Source organism: Mesocricetus auratus, unplaced genomic scaffold, assembly GCF_017639785.1.
Source record: "Mesocricetus auratus isolate SY011 unplaced genomic scaffold, BCM_Maur_2.0 Super-Scaffold_2245, whole genome shotgun sequence".
Lineage (NCBI taxonomy): Eukaryota > Metazoa > Chordata > Mammalia > Rodentia > Cricetidae > Mesocricetus > Mesocricetus auratus.
The window spans coordinates 23,526,423-23,548,275 of NW_024429180.1; the positions used below are offsets into that span (position 1 = coordinate 23,526,423).

Genomic DNA, 21,853 nt, shown 5'->3' on the forward strand with positions numbered 1-21,853 from the left:
GTTGTAATACAAAGATTACATAAATAGAATTTATGGCAATTCATACAAAAAGTATTTATGAAGCACTTTCTTTGACTCTGACAGGAGACCAATAAAAGGTAGATGACTTGGTCCCTCCCTTCCTCAATTTGCAATCTAGTAACTTCTTTGCCTGTAGAAATGCACAGTTATGTTTCCCTCCATGAGTCATAAAATGGCGCTCCCAAATTTTATCAGAAATGAAATGTAACTTATCTATCTTTGTGCCTCAACCGTCTGGGACACGTCTGAGAATTGAGAAGACCGTAACCGGGAAGAAATAAGACATTATATTCAGAGAGTGGGGGACAGGGTAGAGGATTGTAATTACCAGAGCAGAGTAACTACCCTGTGCTGGTCTCTGCCAAGCCCTTTATATCCAGTATGTCATCACCTCAAATCCATATCAGAACATGAGGATTGTCCCCACTTTACAGAAAAGGAAGTTGAAGTTCAAAGAGAACAAAGAACTTGCCTGGAATGGACTAGCTGATACACCCAGGATTTGGATTTAGACCTGGTTCAGAGTAGAAAACCTTGACCACAAGACCACAGAACAGTGTGTAAAATTTATGAATTGAAATCCTTTGTCTCTATTTCAGAAGAGCCCCAGAGGGCTTGCTCCAGTTACTACTACTATCCTGGTCAGATATCTGGAAAGGACCAAGTAGGGTCCATTATCTCCATGATACTTAGGACTTCAGCATGGGAAACACAACATTTTTGAGGGAAGGAAATTCAGGAACAAGTACCAAGATAATGAAGGAATCACCCAGAGGTGTGTCCAGTCATGGAGCAGAAAGTGGAGCCTGTAGCTGGAATTCAGTGAAGATATTGCCTGCATGTGTCCTCTCCTAGCTGCCTAGGCTCCCTCACAGTGTTAGCGTCTCTGTGTAGTCAGATCTGTTACCTGATACTTCAAGACCCCAAAGAGAATGAGAAAGCACAAATTACACTGCCATTTAAGACACACTGTATCACTTCCTCCATATAGCAAGCCAGTGAAGAAGAAAGGGACAGGGTGGAGACCCCACCTCTGAATATACATGAATCTCTCAGTGGGGCTTCAGAACACGGGTTGGAAGGTGACACGGGATAGAAGATTGTTGATAGTCATATTTGAGAAGGGCCATCTTCCACAAGCCTTCTGTTAGCTAGATTGTTCCTCTGATCTATCTATTCTACCTTGGAAATACTCAAATACAACCCAAGTAGAAAGAATAGAATAAGGATTGTATAAACATCTTATAGGTTCAATAATGGCCCACTATCTGTCAATTTGGACCTTAAATGTCATGCATGGTGAATAGGAAAGGAATGAAAAATAAAAATGTCAAAAAAATTAAAATGTCATTTGTACCACAAGACAAAAATGGGCATCAGGTAAGGAAAAACAACTCTAGTTTTCAGAGTTCTTCATTAAGGACCAAAACTCCACATGGCTCAATAACCCTATGCACATCTTGTATTCTTGCACTCAAAAATATCCAAATGCCTAATAATAACCCTAGCAAACCAGGAGAGGTTGAATTTGTCTAGCACATTCCATAAAGAAAGGTAGCAAAGTGGATGCTATGTTTTATGATGATCTGTGTTAGAAGGAGACACATTAGAGGGTGCACACTGAATTACATACAGAATACTTCATTCCCTTGGTGCCATTTTTGAATCATTTGCCACTCAGAAGAGTTGCAGCCCTGGTATGAATTGTTTCAGTAAGAAATGGAAAAATCCTCCTGCAGGTTGCATTCTTTTAGGGCTACTTACCAAGTCCACCCACAGTTATAAGCTGGCTCTTTCCAGTAGCCTGTGTGAGTGTGTACACATTAGCAGACAATCACCTGCTCCGTGTTTTTAATTCTGATCTTTTTATTTTCCAAAACTATGTTTTACTTTTTACCTCTACTTTATTACTACTGCTATTGTTATTACTGTGTGTGTGGGTGTGTATGTGTATGTTTGTGTGTGTATGTGTGTGTGTGTGTGTACACAGGTATGTGTGTGTGTGTGTACACAGGTATGTGTGTGTGTGTATGTGTGTGTGTGTGTACACAGGTATGTGTGTGTGTGTGTACACAGGTGTGTGTGTGTGTGTACACAGGTATGTGTGTGTGTGTACACAGGTATGTGTGTGTGTGTGTGTGTACACAGGTATGTGTGTGTGTGTGTTTGTGTGTGTATGTGTGTATGTGTGTGTGTGTGTTTGTGTGTGTGTGTTTGTGTGTGTGTGTGTATGTGTGTGTATGTGTGTGTGTACACAGGTATGTGTGTGTGTGTGTGTGTGTGTGTGTGTGTGTGTGTGTGCAGGTGTAGAAGTCAAAGGACAACTACAAATCTGTTCTCTCCCGCCATCTTTACATGGGCTCTAGAGAGTGAAACTCAGGTCAGCAGGCTTGCTCAGCAAGCATCTTTACCCCACAAGTCATCTCACTGCCCAACCCTGACTCCTGAAAAGACTGAGGATTTCCTATGGTCCTGAGTTCCCCAAGCAGCGAAATCTGGTAGAGTAACTGGAGACAGCCCAAGGTCCACAGACCTAAACAAGGACAGCCATTAGCAGGGCTGGCATCCAACCCCCAGAAGTCCGCTTGCCTTCTAACAGCCTGTCTCAGTGCATGGTAAAGGACAACTACATTTCCTGAGGATGCACTCAGCCCACAGGCAGAAAGCTGTGATAGCTGATGCAGAGATTTTGAACAACAGTTTACCAATAGAGAATAACGTCACATGTCCAGGTCATGAATGTGAAAGAGAAATCTGATAAGACATCTAAGGCGAGTGGATGAGCTTTAGTCTCTGAACACCATGAGCTCCAGAAAGAATATCTGGGGAAAAATATTTCTTCCCACGGCCCCCTTTCTATCCACAACTTCAACCTATCAATCCCACAGCAACGTCTAAAACCGTGTTTCTTGTTCAGCAGTGGAAAGTTTTACTGATCTTACAACCTCACTGAGCAGCTCCTGACTAAGCCATGATATGGAATTCTTCAAACTAGAAATAACTAGTAGGGTGTGAAACACAGTAAATTAGCAAGGAATCAAAGAATATAAGGAGATGAAACCATAGGAAGGAGATAAGATATACAACAATAATGTTGGTCTCTGATTATGAAAATTTCTGCAAACTTACAAAAATCTCTCCAGGCAGTGGTGGCTCACACCTTTAATCCCAGAACTTAGGCGACAGAGGCAGACATATCTCTGAGTTCAAGGCCAGTCTGCTCTACAGAGTGAGTTCCAGGACAGCTGGGGCTATACAGAGAAACTTTCTCTTGGAAAAAAAACCCTCACCCCCAACCCCACCCAAGTCTCCAAGCTTTGCTCTGCCTTGTTTGTTAACTATTTTTTCAATAATTTGTTTTATTTTATGCATATGATTGTTTTGCCTGCATGTATATATGTGTACCACAATCTTGCCTGGTGTCTAAGACAATCAAAAAATGATACTAAATCCCTGGAACTGGAGTTACAGACAGTTGTTAGCTGCCATATGGGTACCAGGAATAAAACCCAGGTCCTCTGGAAGAGCAGCAGGTTGTGCTCTTAATCACTAAGCTATCCCTCCCTCCCCTTAGCTATGTTTTATGAGAAGGTACCTTTGCATCATCATTTCAGTTGCTTAAGCATTATGACGTTGCCATGGCTACTGCTGCAATGCCGATAAAATGACCAAGATGGTTGAGTCACAGATGGGAGAGAGAGCTAGCCTTACATACAAGCTGTACATTCTCTTGACATCAGGCAGCCAGGAGCTAAACCAAGCTTAGAGGAAAAAATTGCAAACAAGAAATAAAAGCAAACAAAAGAGGCGCAATGGCACACACATGTCATCCCAGATGCTCAAGAGCAGGAGTATGAAAGTCAACTGCAAGCCTAAAATTCATCCTGGGCAAATGGTGAGATGGTGTGGGAGAGGAAAGGAGAGGAAATGTATCCTCAAGTCAGCTTATGGGGAAATCATATTTTCATAGTTTGACAACACATCACAGTATGAGATTCTAACCACTCAAAGGCTTAGAATTTCTGCCCAGCATCCATAAACTATTACTAATAAATGATTGAGTTCTAGCAATATTAGATATTGACAAGTTTTCACTGTGTTGTTTTGGAGGCTGTCCTGGAACTCTTTCTGTAGACCAAGCTGGCCTGGAACTCACAGAGATCCACCTGCCTCTGCCTCCTGAGTGCTGGGATTAAAGGCGTGCGACATCAAAGCCCAGGATGACTGCTTTTCTTAACATTGTTATGTGTCCTGGACAATAACAAGTAGAGAGGAAAGAAAGAAGCACATAGGAAGTAGAAAGAAGTCAAATTATCACTATTTTTAAGTGACATCAGGATAAACTTTAAGAATTCAAAATAATGCAAGTTGTTAAAATTAATAAGAAAAGTTAGCAAGGTCAGGTACAAAGTCAATAGTCTAAGAATTGATGGGTAGATCAATGTAAAACTTGATCTGATTTCCACCAAACAGAATAAAAATCCAAGACAATTTTGTTTATAGTTGTATCCCAAACAGTCAAATTCCTAGAAATAAATCTAGGAGACCAGAACTCCTATGCTAAAAGTATAAGACATATTGAAGCCAAGCATGGTGACACAGACATGCAATCACAGCCCTCGGGGAGCTGAAGCAAGGGGATTACCATGAACTCAAAGTCAGCCTGCACTATACAGTGAGTTCAAAGCTAGCCTGAGTGGGCTACACAGCGAGAGCCTGTCAGAAAATAAAAAATACATATATAAGGCATGTGTAGTTTGTCAACACCATACTATTTACATACAGTTGTATAATTATGTGATGGAGTGTTACCAAGTGGTGGAAACAAATATAAAACTACTGTTAAACTGGTGTAGCCTGAGCACATGAATGTAACGTCTGCTTCCAGAAAACCCAGTCCTGATCCTCGATGTCAGAAGCTGGAGTAGGAATGACTTTGGGGAAGGATGGTATAACTGGAAGGAGCAGCAGAGGATTCTGGGTGCTGGAAGTGTTTGCTTTCTTGAGCTAAAGGGTTTCTATATGAGTTAATAAATAGTTTTATCTAGATCTATCACACACCAATTAAATATTTTTTGTTAAGAAAAATCAGGACTCAGTTTGTATTTTTGTAGTTGGTGGTGGTGATGATGATGATGGTGTTAGATTTTCAATGCATTTTAACTTCACAGTCATGGTGGCATATTACTGCTTATTAAAATGTGAAGATGGAGGGGGTCTGGAGATATGACGTAAGAGCATGATCTTCTCTAGTAGAGGACTTGAATTCTGTTCCCAACAGCCACATCAAAGTGCTTATGACTGTCTATAACTCCATTTTCAAGGGCTCTGACACTTCCGGCCTCTATAGGTATTTGCACAAACCCATACACATACATAAAATTTCAAAATTAGCCTTTAAAACATAAAAATCATTATCTTCTAAAATATAAAAACTTTTAAATACTATGCCAAAAGAATAAGGGCAGAGTATGGAAAACAAAATCAAAATAGAAGGGTAAGAAAAGTTAAAATATGTCTCCCAACCACATAGAATATATATTTTAAAAAGAGAGAGAGAGAGGAAAAAGTACTGAACTAACCCATTGAAAGGCAAAGATTATCTGGTCATTTGCTCATTTGTTTTAAAGACAGTCTCCACTAGAGTTCCATCTGTAAAAGATACAGATATAAAAAGACCAAAAGTGAGAACTATGTAGACAATGCTACCCAACCCTAAAAACACAGCGCCGTAAAATTAGTGTGAGATAAAATAGACTTTAAAGAAGAAAGCAGCTGGTTACAGCACTTGTCTCTAATCCCAACACTCCACTCCACAGCCAGGCAGGAAGCTCTCACTTTGGAGGACAGACTGGGCTATATGGAGAGACCCTGAATCGAAAACAGACAAAGAGGGAGAAAAGGAGAAGGAGGAGTTTATTACTGAAAATAAAGATGGAGTTTACTATATCGTGGGTTTATATACATTGGTCAGTGTAGTATAATAATTCTAAATTTTTTTACAATGATAAAGTATAAACCTGAAAATTTATGAAGCAAGAACAAATAAACTGCAAAATTAGTTCATCTGGCATCACATTAGAAGTTATCAAGGCTGAGACCATTAGAGCATGTATGTAACCCCTACATGTGAGATGCTGAGGCCATTAGAACACGTCTGTAACCCCTGCAGTGGGATGGTGAGGCTGGAAGATTATGCCTTTGAGGCCATCCCTAGCTCCATTGTGAGTTCCAAGCTAGGAAGGGGAAGATTGCTACATTCCTCTCTTGCCAATTGATGAGTTAAATGAACAAGTATTATTCTTAAAACATAAATCTTGCCGGGCAATGGTGGCGCATGCCTTTAATCCCAGCACTCGGGAGGCAGAGGCAGGCAGATCGCTGTGAGTTCGAGGCCGGGCTGGACCGACAGCCTCCAAAACAATACAGAGAAACCCTGTCTCGTAAAAACCAAAAACCAAAAACAAAAAACAAAAAAAACACATAAATCTTAGCAAAGAAATCAAATCACTGAAGTTGATGAGTGAACAGATGTAAAATTCTGACCCAAACAATTAGGACAACTGAGCCAAACAATTAGGAAAACATGCTTTTCTAAAACATGCATGTCCTAAAGTCCATCTCATTGTACTTTGGAGAATTTGTACAGAAAGACTACATTCTTGGACTGCACTACAATCAAATCTGACCTTAAATAAAAAAATAAACGTTAAAATTCACACAGCTGGATGGAGTGGGGCTGTGCTAACTTGCTGATATGTTGATATGTATTTGCCTAACATTAAAGAGTACCTGGGTTCAGTCGTCACTACCTGGGGGGGCAGATATGGATGACTCATAGAACTGACTGGAAATCATGTCAGAAATTATTCAAAACATACAGAAGAACAGTATTTTTGTCAAAACAAAAGCTCAAAGCCAAGTATCCTTACAGCCTTCAATACACAGGAAGAAAGGTGAAAATCATCTTTAATAAGTGTATAATACTATTACTAGCTTCATTCATCCACTTAGCTGCCTTGGGCTCCCAGGGAGTGTACTCACACATTCTAGGAGACATAGCAGTAACCCTGACAAGTTGTGGGACATGAAGAATGTAACCTGGCCCCCAAGTCACACTCCAAAGCTTTCTTGGCTTATGCTTATCATGACAAAGAAGAAAACAGGAGTGAAATCAGAATGTTGAGGGTTTTTTTTAATATTTTCTGAAGACAATATGAATGGGTAGAGACCCGGGAAAATATATTTTCTTTGATCCTTAACTGAGTGACCATCAATCTCACTACAGGCAGCCATGCATAACTGCCTGGTTCATAACTACGGAGCATGTAAAATTGTGATGAATTGCATTACACCCACCATAACTAAACTCCTACCTTTGCTTCTATTGCATCGTGAATTCAAAGTTCAGATTCATTTCCATATTTCGACTTTGGTTGGAGATATGGGGAGATCACTTCAATAGCTTGTTTCTGCATTTAATTTCTCAAAGGTAAAACTGAGATACATTTCTTGAATGCTTTCTGGTGAGGATGAGAGGACCACAATAATATGGTGCATATGGTGGCTCCTGTCATCACAACAGTGTTTGCCTAAAAAAGAGCCATTAGTGGAGAAGTGTCTAGCTGGGTAGGTTGCCGCTTGCCAGTATTCCCTGCATTTGAAGGCTGAGGCAAGGGAATTTCTCTAAATTCCGGCCAATTCAGTGAACGAATTAGACTCGGTGCAAACCTGGACCCTACCTCAGAACTGAAGAACATGACTACAAAACACTTGAGCTAGACATGTGGGCGCAGACCAGTAATACCAACACTCCAGCACCCCAGAGGCAAAAACAAAATCAAAAGTTCAAGAGCAGCAACCGGTGCATAGCAAGTTCAAGGCCAGCTCGGGCTACTTCAGCCCTATCTGAAAAATAAGGAAGGAAGGAAGGAAGGAAGGAAGGAAGGAAGGAAGGAAGGAAGGAAGGAAGGAAGGAAGGAAGGAACAAAGGAACAAAGGAACAAAGGAACGAAGGAACGAAGGGGATGAGAGAGAGAGAAAAGTAAAACACTCGACTGGCAAAGACCTGAAGGTTTTAGTTTATCAGCAAGAGAAGCAGAGGAAAAGATTGGTTAGCTATTCATATCGGGCATGGCACTGCACACCTGTAATCTCAAACCTAGCAGCTGGTGGAGTGAGGCTGGAGTATCTCAAGTTCAGGTCTAGCCTGCACTATATAACAAGACCCTCTCTCAAAAAAATATAAAAATAATAGAGAAGACAATTACTATGCAGAACTGATCGTGTCTGGTAGTAACAGCTATACAATGCTATCATGAACTGTATGAATCAGGCTAGCAAACCGCAGGCCTCCTCATCTGAGTGGCATTTTTGGTAGACAATCAAAGGGCTCCGCCCTCCCTTCAACACTTGCCACAGTGTGGAAAAAAGCTAACTCACAATCAGGCCTTTCTATTCCGGCACTGTCTGAGCAAACCCTAAAATACAAACGCTATTTATGAAATAGTATTGTTGCTACTACTCTGAATGAATAGGAGATGTACCTTCAAATCAGAAGGAAAGATGGAGAGGGGAGCCTTTAGAACTGGGCTAAAATTTATAGTTCTCTATTTGTACAACCCTGAACAAACCAGAACTACAGAGCCCATTCTTTTATATGCAAAATACAGACAAAAAATGTCTACCTACCAAGGAGAGATGAGATATGTGGGTTAGGGGCGCCCTTGCATGAAAGTGTGGAGGCCAAGGGTCAACAGCAGACGTCTCATTCTATGAGTGCCCATCTTATCTTTGTGAGGCAGGATCTCTCACAAAATCTGGACTTCACTGTTTCCACTAGACTGGGTGGTTTCCCGTTGAGCCCCCAGAGACTGCCTGTAACTGCCACCCAGTCAGCCCTAGGGTCATAGGTGTGCACGGCCCCACCCAGATTTTACATTTACATCAGCGTTGGAAGATTCAAACTGGGGTCCTCACACTTGCACAGCAAGTATTTTACCCACAGTGTGATGAAGTGAGTTTTAATAAGCACTGTGCAATCTGGGGCAAACACTAGATGGGTGTGACTAATCATTAATGAAAGGACAGCTATATCCATGTGTATAGTAACACAGGTCCACAAAGGAAACCGTGGCTGGGGACATAGAGCCACTAAAAATAGACACTGGGAAGCTAACAACAAGTAGCAGAAGAAGCGGGAGACATCAAGAAATGAATAAACATGGGAGACCTTTCTGGTGACGTCTCAAACCTGAAAAGAGAGAGCATCCTTGATGAGCATGGAAACCGTTCAGGCCCAGAAGGATATAGCCATGCAGAGTTAACTCCCAGTCAATCAACCCAAGCTGTCTTAAGTCTTGACTGCCCATGAACAGCAAATTCGCTTCATGTCCCATAGCTCCTATTTCCCAGGCAGGAGTTGCCTACGGAGCAGAGTGCACAAATTCCGGATGAAAGCAGGGCGTCTGTTTCCCAGTCATGTAACTTTCCCAAGCCTGCCTGGCACATGCAGATTTATAGTGATGCTGGGCAGCCATGCAAAAGGTGGCATTGTGTTCGGCAGCATTGCTTCTAGTTTCAGGACAAGTTCTGTTGGGGACCTTTGAAGTGGGAACTTGAATCATACATCTGTAAATTCCTTGTTTTCCACAGTTATTAAAACACCCGCCAGTGCCAGGGGATCCCATTGTTCATTCACTCCCCTGGCACACTAGTGTGGGGGTGGATGCCAGCCGCATAACAGCCACGGGACACAGGCAAATGGTAGGTGAGGCGGGCAGGTGCCGTGGGGACAAGAGTTGCGTGCCGGAGGAGCACATGCCTGGGTCAAACCATGCTGCCTCTGCTCAGAAAGTCCTTGCACACATATAAAAATCTTTTAAGGCCGTGGGGAAAAAATATGCTAAGCTTCTCAAAGGGCAGTTTCCTATGTCCAGTGAGCTTTCAACTTTAAATAATAATAATAGTAATAATAATAATAAAAGCGCTTGTGTCTCTTAGGATTGGTGCCTGCTTTCTCATTTTTCTTGTTCACTATCTTAGACTTGGCTACCTGTGATGAGCCAGGGACTGACTCCCAGCAGGGTCTCCTAAGGTCAGAGTGGGAAGACACATTCATAGTTAGGGTATCAATTGTGGCCATATAAAGTCATTAATACCAGAACAACACGTTTGCTTTAATTGGTTCTTTTCTTTGGAGTAGGAAACACTGTATACACCATGCTTTGTTCCTCCACACACCACTAATTACTATTGTAGTGCTTTTGTAGCAATTTTCCCATCCAGCAAGTTCAAAACCCTTCACCTACACTATCTCTTTTTTCTCCAAATATCCCTATGAAATCACTGAAGGAAAGGTATCATTATCCAACACACACATAAATGAAAGAAAAAAAAGCCCTGGATGTTTATAAGGTACGTATGTAGCCAGAAACTCATAAAACTAATTTTTAGCTGTAGTTCGGGGAGTCAGTTTCATGATGCCCCACGGTGTCACCTGCTCACTCATCTCCAGTCGCCTGTCCTCAGATGTGTAACCAGGACTAATAAAGAGCCCTGTCCTGTAACAAGGCAGAGGTGACCGCGAAATAGAGACTCATTCTAGGAAAATTCAGCCACTGTGAAGCCTTTCACCAAATTGTAGCTTTCAATAGGCGGATGGTGTAATGTCTGCCAAGCCAGTCAAAGCCTGTCTGGACAGCGTAACACAGGACCACGACTGATGCTTTAGATAATTCTTTGGCATGCAGGCTTATCCAATACACTTGATGATGCTTCACAGAGCCTTGACTGTCTATCCATCTCCACCTGGAGCAACAAGAGTCGTCTTCAAATACGACGATCTGTTCCTTGAGAAGGGAAAGAGGAGACTAAACCATCTCCTAAAAGCACCACTAAGTTGATCAAAAATTTGAAAATGAAAAAAATCCAAAAAGGAAAACAGTACTTTTTTATTGCAATAATGGGAAAAAAATACTCTGACAAAAGCAACTTAAGGAAAAGGGGGTTATTTGGGTTTTCAGTTCCAGAGGGATACAGTTCATCACGGGGGGGGGGGGCAGGGCTGCAGTCAAGGAGGGCAGGGTGGCTGTAGGGGAAGGCTGCCTGGTCACATCACATCTAAACTTGGGAAGCAGAGAGAGCAATGACGATCAGTTGTCCTTCTGTCTCCTTTCTCCATTCACATAGTCCAGAATCCCAGCTAATCACTCACCACATCAGTTTCAGGACAGGATTTCTCTGTAGCTGTCGAGCCTGTCCTGGAACTCACTCTGTAGACCAGGCTGGACTCAAACTCACAGAGATCCACCCATGCTGATTTAATTTTTAACTAAAAGTTTTTGTACCCACTTGCCTCTACGCTCAATCCATCAGCTTCCCACAAACCTCAAAATGGATCGACTAAGAACGCAGCACCCCTGTACCCTCACATCTCATAGATATAAGCAGCCACTTGCTCCTTGTACCCCACAATCAGTAGATAAAACTCAGCCACTTGCTTTACTAAGCCACACAGGGACAATGCAAGGATCTTCTGACTATCCCTGCATCAAGTGTCAGCCATATTAACATGACAGAAAATGTCACATACTTCCCCAGATCAGAATCGGTGGACAGTGACACTATGCTACTCAAAACCCCAGAAATGCCAGGAAAATAATCAGAGTGTTTCGCCTTTGGTGCACATGTAGATGAAGTCACTCCTCCAGAGAATTTTTCATTTGATGGAAGGATCACAAAATCATCATCTGGATCTAAAACAAGATGTCAAGATTTCTTCTTTGCCGGAGATCTGCCTACTCCAGTTTTGCTTGAAAGCTTGTCCCTTACTGTGTCTTCTATTCTAACTCAGGCCAGGACAAGGAGTGAGGAATAAAGTTCCCAGAGCAGATAGTTTATAAGTGGGCCCTTTACTGCTGGGTAGACCCTGGACAAAGAGTCCCAGTATCCTAGGCAGCCAGCCCTGTCTAGTCAAATGCACCGCCTTCTTATGGATGTTTCAAATCTTTGTCTCTTTTTCAGGCATTGGGGAATGCAATGCAATCTTATACACGTTGGGTAAATTCTCTACAACCATTGGGTTTTGAGATAGAGTTCTTCCATGTAGCCCAGACTGACCCTCAAACTCATGATCTCCCTGCTTCCATCTCCCGAGTTCTGGGATTACAATCCAAAGTCATGGTACCTATCAAATCTTTCCTTTAATCATGATCATTCTTCAAATTGAATGTCCTTCTTTTTTCACATTCACTCTTTAAAACTGAATCCAAATACCACCACCACTACTTTGGCTCTTTTGTTTATTTGTTTCGTTCTTGTTACTTATTTTTTAAGTAAGACTTTATAATATATGATTTGGGAATAAAAAGCATCACATTGCAAAATTAGCCAGACTCAAAATCTATATAGCTCAATAAACTTCTATACAGAGGGGCAGTAACCATGACAACCACTCCACCACCTAGACCAGAATATCATGTTGATCCAGCATGACTCAAAAGTTTCTGTAGCCTAGGATCTTCAATGTTCACTTTTTTTCTGTGTGGACATTATATAATGGCCATTATGTTCCCAGTTCACCATAGAGCATGGTGATAGACAATGTTTTTAATGAAACCATAAAAATCTACAATAGAATTTAGGAGGAATGACAAACTATACAACACAGGGAGATCCTTACCCCCATGCTGAAGGCATTAGCCATGTTCATATTTGTTGATGTGCCTGGAAGAATAATAAGGGGCCCTGGTATGAAATGAAAGATGTCTGTGAACATTTGCAGAGACACTGGGGCAACTTAGAAGAGACAAGTAGATAGTTTTCTATTCAGCTTTTTTGGAACAGGACCCCAGTTATTTGTTTGGGCCTCTGACCTATTGGAAACCCTTGGTGGCTTTCATTAGAATTATGCTTGAGAAAAATTATTCTAGCAACAGCAAATAAGCTGAAAGAAAATATCCTGGCCACAAAGATGTCACAATACTCAGTAGAGAATTCATGAGCCCCAAGCAAAGCTGGATGGCAGAAAGTGGAAGAAAGGACATGAAGACCCAGACACCAAAGCGGGATGCATCTCAGCTTGATGACGAGACCCCGAGAAGCAGAGAATGGGGAAATCTAAACTATGACTTCATAGTCCCAGTTAACTGTCTAGAGAGTAACTGTTGTCAGGAAACAGGAGCAAGAATTAGCAGAGCATATACTGATCAGCATCCCTCTTCTCAGTGTGAATCTACTAAGTGTGCCTCGGTTGAAGACCCTGTCAGCCATGGGATGGTTTCTGACGCATCCTGAGTCACTGAAGACAGTAGTAGATGGCCTGTTGGAAAATGACCCGGCAAGAATATTCAATATAGCAGAGAAGCAAGAGATAGCTTTGGAGAAAGAGTGGACAACTAAGAACGATCAAGATTCAGACTAGAAGACTGAGAAATGCAGACTCAGAAGAAACTTCCCTGTCTAGCCAGTTGAGTACAGAAAAGCAGTTCCCGGGTATGATCCCAGGCTTACAGCCACAGCATTATATGATGTTGTGAGCTGGATATTCTATCATGTTCTCCCTAAATTCATATGCTAAAGTCCTGAGCTCCAATTCCTCAGCATGTGACTGTATTAGAAAATACAACCTTTAAACAGTTGAGTCTAACAGCGTGAGGTGGTAAAGTGGACTCCAATCTAACCCAACTAGAGTCCTTATGAAGAGAAAATGTGGACACAGAGGAGACTAAGGATACACGTGGACATTTAAAGAGGGGGTACCCGACAGCCAAGGAGAGAGGCCTCAGAGAAACCAATCTTCTGCCTTTCCATGTCGGCCTTCCTGCCTCATGAACTGAGAGTCAACGAAATGGCTAAGATACAGTTTTTCTCTTTTGCCCAGAGTTATCACATTCCTTTTAAAACAATTGTTTAAACAAGCAGAAACAGTCAGCAAAGGTCTCTGAAATAATCACCATCAGCCTCCACTAAAATAAATTCATATAAAAACAATCATTACCAACAAAACAATCATTCTGAATACAGCCTTGGGCCCCTATACTAGAAGGGATAAGCTCCCAGCTTTTAAAGCTTGTGAAAACCCACGTAGTTTCCACACAGATTCCCCAGGTCACATTGACCCCAGGACTTAAAACCTCAGATGGGACTGACACACGTCAGCCACTCAGGTCACTTTTCCAGCACTCACTCGAGGAGAAGGAAGAATGGAATTGCTGTCTGGATGAGGTGAAGAAGTAAGATACCAAGCAAGGAGATTTCACAGCTCAGGAAGAAGCCTTAAAAGGCTACTTCAAGTCATCCGTGGCCTGCACAAATTCTCCATGTTCCCCAGGCATGATCAATGCAGCCTGTGTAAGGCCAGCCGTTCGCCCTGGGAATGGTGACCTCATAGGCAGAAATTTCAGGTAACATGTTCTGACTAATAAAGTTCCTCAAACTCTCCCACCACTTTCAGATGTCACAACTGTTGGTTCGAGTTGCATCTGTGGAAGCCACATCAAGGCAGGTCACCACTGGTAACATCAAACAAAGTTAATTTTTTGGATCTCGATCCTAAACCACTTCCTGGCCTCCAAATAAGGAGAGTTAGTCATCTTTCTTCGGTCTCTATTATAGTAAAACTCAGAATTTCACTTTCTTTGACCAATGCTGCCATATCAGCTAACATGAGGGAAATGGTCTTTACCACAAACCAGGCTTTAAATATAGAATCAACTCCTGATTAAATAAATGTCACATATTGACAATACAGTAAACTCCATCTGTTCGATGCATATCACTGACAGTGAGGAATTGTTAAATTGAGTTGATTAATAAATTAAATGAGTGACCTAGATTTTTTTTTTCAGGAGTGACAATTCTATCCTAATCTCCCAGCCAGTCAATGGCAGTCACCCTTTTTCAGGTTCTCTGGTCAAAACACTTCCATTGAAACATTTCATCCCAGTAGAGTTTTCTTCTATGCAACAAACCGCTCCCAAAGTTTTCAGTGCAAAACTTCAAATCTTATCATGGAGAAGCCACTAAGAGCAATCACCTGGGAGTGTCCTGAGAAACCAAGAGCCTTTCCGGGGCCGACCAGCCTGTTATTGCTGTCATTGACAAGGCACATGTGTCTAATGTGGAAACCTGCAAGAAAATGTTCACTACTAACAGAAATTGGTTTGATAATTTTAAGGAATCTGGGCTCATTTGGACAAATAGACACAAATGATGAGATTGGCCCCAAACAAACAGGAGGCTTAAATTTACACAGCAGAAGAAAAGCTGAAAGACCGGTGATTCACCCGGTTCGTGCTTTTGTTGAAAAGCCCTTTGTTCGAAACCAGGGCTGGCCCTTTTCATTGCACAGGTTTCGTCTGTTCCTGTTGTCTGTGGTTAAGCGAGGAGCATGCACGTGACCATGAGCTTTCTTGTGGCTCCCAGGCTGGGTGGAGCCCTGTGAAGCTGAGTGCTCTGCAGTCAGTGACTGGTCCTCTTGGAACTTACGTGCCCCTCATGCGTTTCAGAGCTGCCTGAATCCACCTGGCAGCCTGCGAGCCCCTGCCCCTGGCTCTGCCTCCACCTTCCCCAGTCCTGGTCAGATTTTTGATTTGGATTTGTGCTGTTAGGAATGGAACCCAGGGTTTCCCACGTGCTCAGCCATTGCTCGACCTCTCCAGCCTCCTGGTCCTATTTTGAAGAGTGCCCACCATCTTCCCAATAACTGGAACTAGGGGACTGGTGGAGGCTTCAGTGTCTGTCAGGGGCTGTGTCTAAATCCGAAACCCAAATCCCTTCCAATAGGTCCTGTGGAAATCCTCGTTCTTCCAACTAATGTGTTTTCCCCAGACCTCAGCTGGACTCACGGTCTCAGACTGTCTTTTTATAGCAAAGGGTCTCACACTCAGACCCAACTTGGCCTGAGCCACCCTAGTCCACGACACCGCGGTCACAGATTTTTCCCTATAGTCAAGCTTTCCCTTGGATTGTGACGGGCTGAAACGTGCTTGCTAAAGATCGAGGAGTGCTTTACACCGCGTGAGAGGCTCTCAGTTCACTCTCTGGTAGAGACAAAAACTAAACAACCGACATTGAATTCCAGGGGAGGCACATGCCTTCCGCATCTGTTCAGGAGGAAGGTCCGCCCCACCTATTGTGCCGAAACGTCTTGAGTTCTAGCACGGGGAACTTCAAGCTGGCTGCTCATTTGTGGAGGAGCACTGGTCTCCCAGCAGGTAAATGGACACGAGGACAGCACTGTCACCTTCGCTACTTCTTGTCATAACACAGGATATGAAGTTGTTGTAGAAAACATAGTGGGTGAAGAAAGAAAGCATAGTGGGAAAAGACAACTAGAGTGGTCTGGGAAAGCAAATGGGGGGAAACAAAGGCACTAACAAAACAGTGAGAAGAAAGCCAGAGTGGACGGTGCGCCAACGGTCTACAGGTGAATCATGAAGTAAGGAAATGCAAACCCGACTTTAGCTCAAGTCATTTTATTTCATTGTTCTGAATGCATCCAGCACTTACAACCAGGTCCTATGCTAGACAAGAATCAGACAGACACAGCCCTGGCCCTGGTGGGTATTACAGTGTTAGGAGAAAAAAAACTTGAAAAATAATTTCTTGGGGGAAAGGGGCAAGAGCTCCTGAACAAATTGGGAGCATGGGGGTGGGGGGGGCATGGAGAAAGAGGAGGGGAGAAGAGGAGAGGGGAGGACAACATGAGGGATCAGGAAGATTGAGTGGGGGGGGTTAAATAGAGGCGAGCAAGAAAAGAGATACCTCAATAGAGGGAGCCATTATAGGGTTAACGAGAAATCTGGCACCAGGGAATGCCCAGAGATCCACAAGGATGTCCCCAACTAAGAATCTAAGCAATAGTGGAGAGGCTACCTTAAATGCCCTTCCCCTTATAATGAGATTGATGACTACATTAAATGCCATCCTAGAGCCTTCATCCTGTAGCAGCAAATGGAAACAGAAGCAGAGATCCACAGCTAAGCACTAAGCCAAACTCCTGGAATCCAGTTGTACAGAGGAAGGAGTGATGAGCAAAGGCTCAAGACCATTCTGGGGAAACCCACAGAAACAGCTGACCTGAGCAAGTGGGAGTTCATGGACCCCAGTCTGACAGCTCAGAAACCAACACAGGACTAAACCAGGTCCCCTTAATGTGGGTGTCAGTTAGGAGGCCTGGGCAATCTTTAGGGCTTCTGGCAGTGGAACCAGTATTTATCACTAATGTATGGAAGGACTTTGGGAGACCATTCCCTGTGGAGGGATACTCTCTCAGCCGAGATACACAGGGGAGGGCCTAGGTCCTGCCCCAAATGATGTGACAGACGTTGATGATCCCCCATGGAAGTCCCCACCCTCCCTGGAGAGTGGATGGAGAATGGGGCATTGGTTGGGAGAATGGGAGGATGGAAGGGAGAGGGAACTGGGACTGATATGTAAAATAAGATTGTTTCTAATTTTAAAAAAATTCATAAAACAGAAAGGAATTTCTCAAAGGCTGGAAATGTAGCTCAGTCAGTACAGTATTTGCCCAGTTTGCACAAAGCCCTGGGTTAAACACCCAGCATTGCACAAACAGCTGTAATCCCAGCACTTGGGAAGTAGACGCAAGAGGGTCGGGTGTTCAAGGCCATTCTCAGCTACACAGTGAGTTCAAAGCCTTGCCTATGTGAGGCCTGTCTCGAAAATAAAAACTAAAGACAAGTATCCAAGTGTACCAAGTGATGAGAGAAAATACCAGATGCATGAGAGTGTGCGCTACAGCAATGGTCCGTGGCTGCTGAAGCACGTTCTCCTTGGGAAGCAACTTTGCACCAACAAAAAGCCGAGGAAGCAGAAGGCAGGCATGAGTGGCAGCACTATGTACCCCGGCTGTCACCCAAGGCCAGGGTGACATGAAACACGAGCAAGAGAGAGGGGAGTGTAGACAGGGAGAGCAGATTCCAGAGATCAGAACAATCCTTTTGGGCTTCAAGTAGCCTTGGTTCTTTGTCCTAGATGGAAAGCCATCTCAGGTTTTGTCTAAAAAATGACTTCCGAAGAAAAAGAAAACTCAAGGAACAGGATGGAGCAGAGAGCAGACTGTGTTTTGAGTAGGAGGAGTGCAGTAGAATTCATTACAGACAAAACTCACCAAGCCTCAAAGGGTTAATGTCCGGGTTTGCTTTCCTGAGACATTTTTAGCATTACTAATTGTCATACTTGAAGCCAGGCAGTGGTGCTGCACGCCTTTAAATCTAGCAGCTGGGAGGCAGAGGCAGGCAGATCTCTGCGTTAGAGGTCAGCCAGGTCTCTGCTGAGAGAGTTCCAGGACAGCTAGGGCTGAGAAAAAGCAAACAACAACAAAAAGCTTGATTTTTGTCTCCGTACCTTGGTTTCTACCATACACACACTGGAATGTAATGGCCCTCTGAATAGAGACTAGTGTGTCCTGGTCCATCTTGTAAGTCTCAATCTTGATATAAATAAGAGCTAGTACAAAAAAGAACCAAGGTTTAAAGTGCCCTCCCTCCAAGTCAGGTGTAATGGTGCATGTCCTGTAACTCTAGCGTTTGGGAGGTGGAGGCAGGAGGATCAGGAGTTCAAGGTCATTTTGACTATGTTGTGAGTTTCAGGCCAGCCTAGGATACATGAGCTGTCTCCAAATAATCATAACAGTAGTAGTAGGAAGAAGAAGAAGAAGAAGAAGAAGAAGAAGAAGAAGAAGAAGAAGAAGAAGAAGAAGAAGAAGAAGAAGAAGAAGAAGAAGAAGAAGAATTAAGAAAGAAAGTTTATAAAGTGTTTTCCAGTCAAATTCCATGCATTAGTAAACATACTAGACGCTGACATTATCCATGTGTGGCCTAAATGGGGCTAGATAAGGAAGGCCTCCAAAGCTGCTGATGGCATTCGCAAGGGAGGAAGAAACATTTTCTTCGGTGGTGTGCTTGTCTGTGCACCACAAGTGTAGGTGGTGCACACGGAGACCAGAAAAGAAGACATCACAGACCATGGCGTTGCAGAAAGTTGTGAGGCACCATGTGGGTGCTGGACTTGAACCCCAGATTTTCTGTAGGGACATGTGCTCTTAGTGGCCCAGCCATCTCTCCAGCCGCTTAGCTGACAGTGCTATGGAAGGGAAGGCACAGGGTCCATCTATGCCCATGAGAGCGTGTTACTTTACAATGGGAGGGAGCAGTCATGGGAAATAAAAGCTGCCGACGCTGTTTTTAATGGGTAGTTTACAGAAGCATGGGGGAAAGTTTGTTTACGAGAGCATGAGCACTTTAACCAGTGTCTATACCACTGGGGAGAGAGAGAGAGAGAGAGAGAGAGAGAGAGAGAGAGAGAGAGAGAGAGAGAGAGAGAGAGAGAGAGAGAGAGAGAGAGAGAGAGAGAGGCAGGAAGGAAGGAAGGAAGGAAGGAAGGAAGGAAGGAAGGAAGGAAGGAAAGAAGGAAGGAATCTGCGAGCAAAGATGACTCCTCCTCCTTCCTGGAGGGTTGCAGCAGGAACAACAACAAAATAACAGATACACCAGGCGATACAAATGGAGAAGCCCAAATGCAAACGCATCATTCGAAGAAAAGAACTCAATGTTTGGAGGGCTAGGAAGTTCTCAGGGAAAGAGAATCTACAGCAAGAAATGGGCAAGCACTGGGTTCCAGAATGGCAGAGAAAGGACGTTCAGACCGAGAACACCACCGCCAGGCCCCAGATGCTAAAGATCTTAGGACACAAGTGTTTGCACTGCTAATACCGGGAGAGTCTCTGGGAAGTGACTGTGTGAGCGCACGAGTCAGTCACATGACTTTGTGAGGGTCACCTATCCAAACTTAAGCACACACTTTCCCAAAAAACACATTCGCAATTTTACACACAAATTCTACACTTTCCAGTTTCTTTATCAAACACACAAAGTTAGGCTGATTGCTCATTAACAATATTGTCTAGTAGTCTCATTATGGGAGAAACTAGTCACATATCTGCCAATAGCTACAAATGTTTTAACATATGCGCCATTAACAGCTCGGTTAAAATAATTTCTATATACTCTTCGTAAAGATGAGGTTTCTGCTGAACAGCATGTAGTTTAAATAGACAAAGGTTGTGCCTCACATTTTCTGCAGAAACACCGAGCTATATGTTCCAATAATAAGGCTTTGTATAATGAGATCATATATCATCCAGCTGGAATAAAATGAGATTTTTGAAAACAAAGTTATTGTATTGCTAAATGGGACATGAAAAAGACATCTCGCCCCTTAGAATGTTGCTTTGAGTTTAAACAGAAAATATTTGCCTGGGAACAAGTGATAATAACTCATGAGCAATGCTGCTTCAACAAGTTTCTTTTGGTGGGGTGCCATAAATCACTTCATTTCAAAATTCTTGTCGCACTTATGGATAAGGTCAGTTGGGTCACAGGCAAACCATACAGAGTGGTTCAAAACTCTTGTCGCCCTTAATGATGAGGTCACTTGGGTCACAGGCAAACCATAGAGAGTGGGTAAAAGGCTGGCACAGCCTCACCATTTCCTCAAGGCGAGGAGAACCGGCCACAACACAGACTGCTGCTGGCCTTCACATGCTGAATGAAGGAAAGGAAGGGGTGGACCACGTGCACCTTGTCATCATGATGGTGGCAGGAGCAGCCACAGCCTCTGTGGTCTCCTCACTGACCTCCACAAAGGACTTGTGCGTGATCTTAGACAGAAATGAGCCTTTTGGAAGATATTTCCCAAAATCCCACCCTGCTCAAAGGCCTCCCATGTCCAGCCTGCACAGGACCCCCTCCCTACTCCATGGCATACCTCCCCTCCATCTCTCCTCTGTGCATCTTGTCCAGTCAGCCTCATCCACTCTATGAATTTCCCTTAAGCTGTTTCCTCTCCCACCATTTTCAGTTCAACATGTTGATCTGGAAGTATGACAATGACGTTCAGCTCAGAGTCTTGGGTAATCTCTCTTTTATAGCTCATCTTAAAGGTAGACTGCTTAAGCCTCGTTTGCACAGGCTTTTCCTCATTCTTGGTGACTTTGGAAGGCATCTCCTGAGTGTTCCCTTTCTTAACACGTGTCTCCCAGTTTCCGTTGAAGTAGATGGCATTCACAAGGACCAGCTGTGTGTCTGAATTCACTGTACCTGAAGACAGGAACTCTGTGATGCTATTGTCTATCTTTTGGCTACCTGAGTGTTGATGTGTTTTCAGGACGGCTCTGTAGCACCCATAAAGTCCAGCTCTCCCATCTCTGCTTGGTAGAACTTGAGGCAGAAACATTTAAAAGATGCCAAATAATCATGTCTTTTCTTGAGGAGTCTTCGGCTGTTTTGAGCAAGTAAGTACTGAGAAGTAACGGGAAACACCAGTGGACATCTCCACCTCCATTGCCAATAGATGTGTTCAAAGAAGCTTCCTGGATCATCTGGCTTGCATGCATCATCACTCTTTGCACCCATGAAGACCATGGCCAGGACTGAGGAGATGCTCATGGGAGAAAAATAAATTTTCAAGCTGTCTTTACTCAGTATTGTCAAAAGGATCACAGCAAAGGTGCCATTTGCTTTCCATCAGAGGATCCATGATGGGAAGTCGGGGGACACGTGTTTCCTCAGCCAGTAGCAAGCAGAGCAGAGATGTCAACATATTCCCTAATGAATCAGTATTTCTGCTTGCAAAGAGCATTCTTCTCGCTTGATTTGTTAGCATTCTAGAGAATAACTTTCAGTTGAAATACTCTATCACTACTTCCATTTTGCCTCACAAAGCCAAATCTGTTAATTTTGTGCAAGCCCCACATCTGTTTTATATGGAAGATTGCTATTTCTCACACGCCAAAAATACACATGAG

At 43.2% G+C, this 21,853-nt stretch overlaps 1 pseudogene; it reads right to left on the reverse strand.

Annotated features, from left to right (window-relative positions):
- Positions 1-20,540: 20,540 nt before the first annotated feature.
- Positions 20,541-21,591, reverse strand: LOC101829069 (annotated as a pseudogene).
- Between the last annotated feature and the right edge of the window lie 262 nt (positions 21,592-21,853).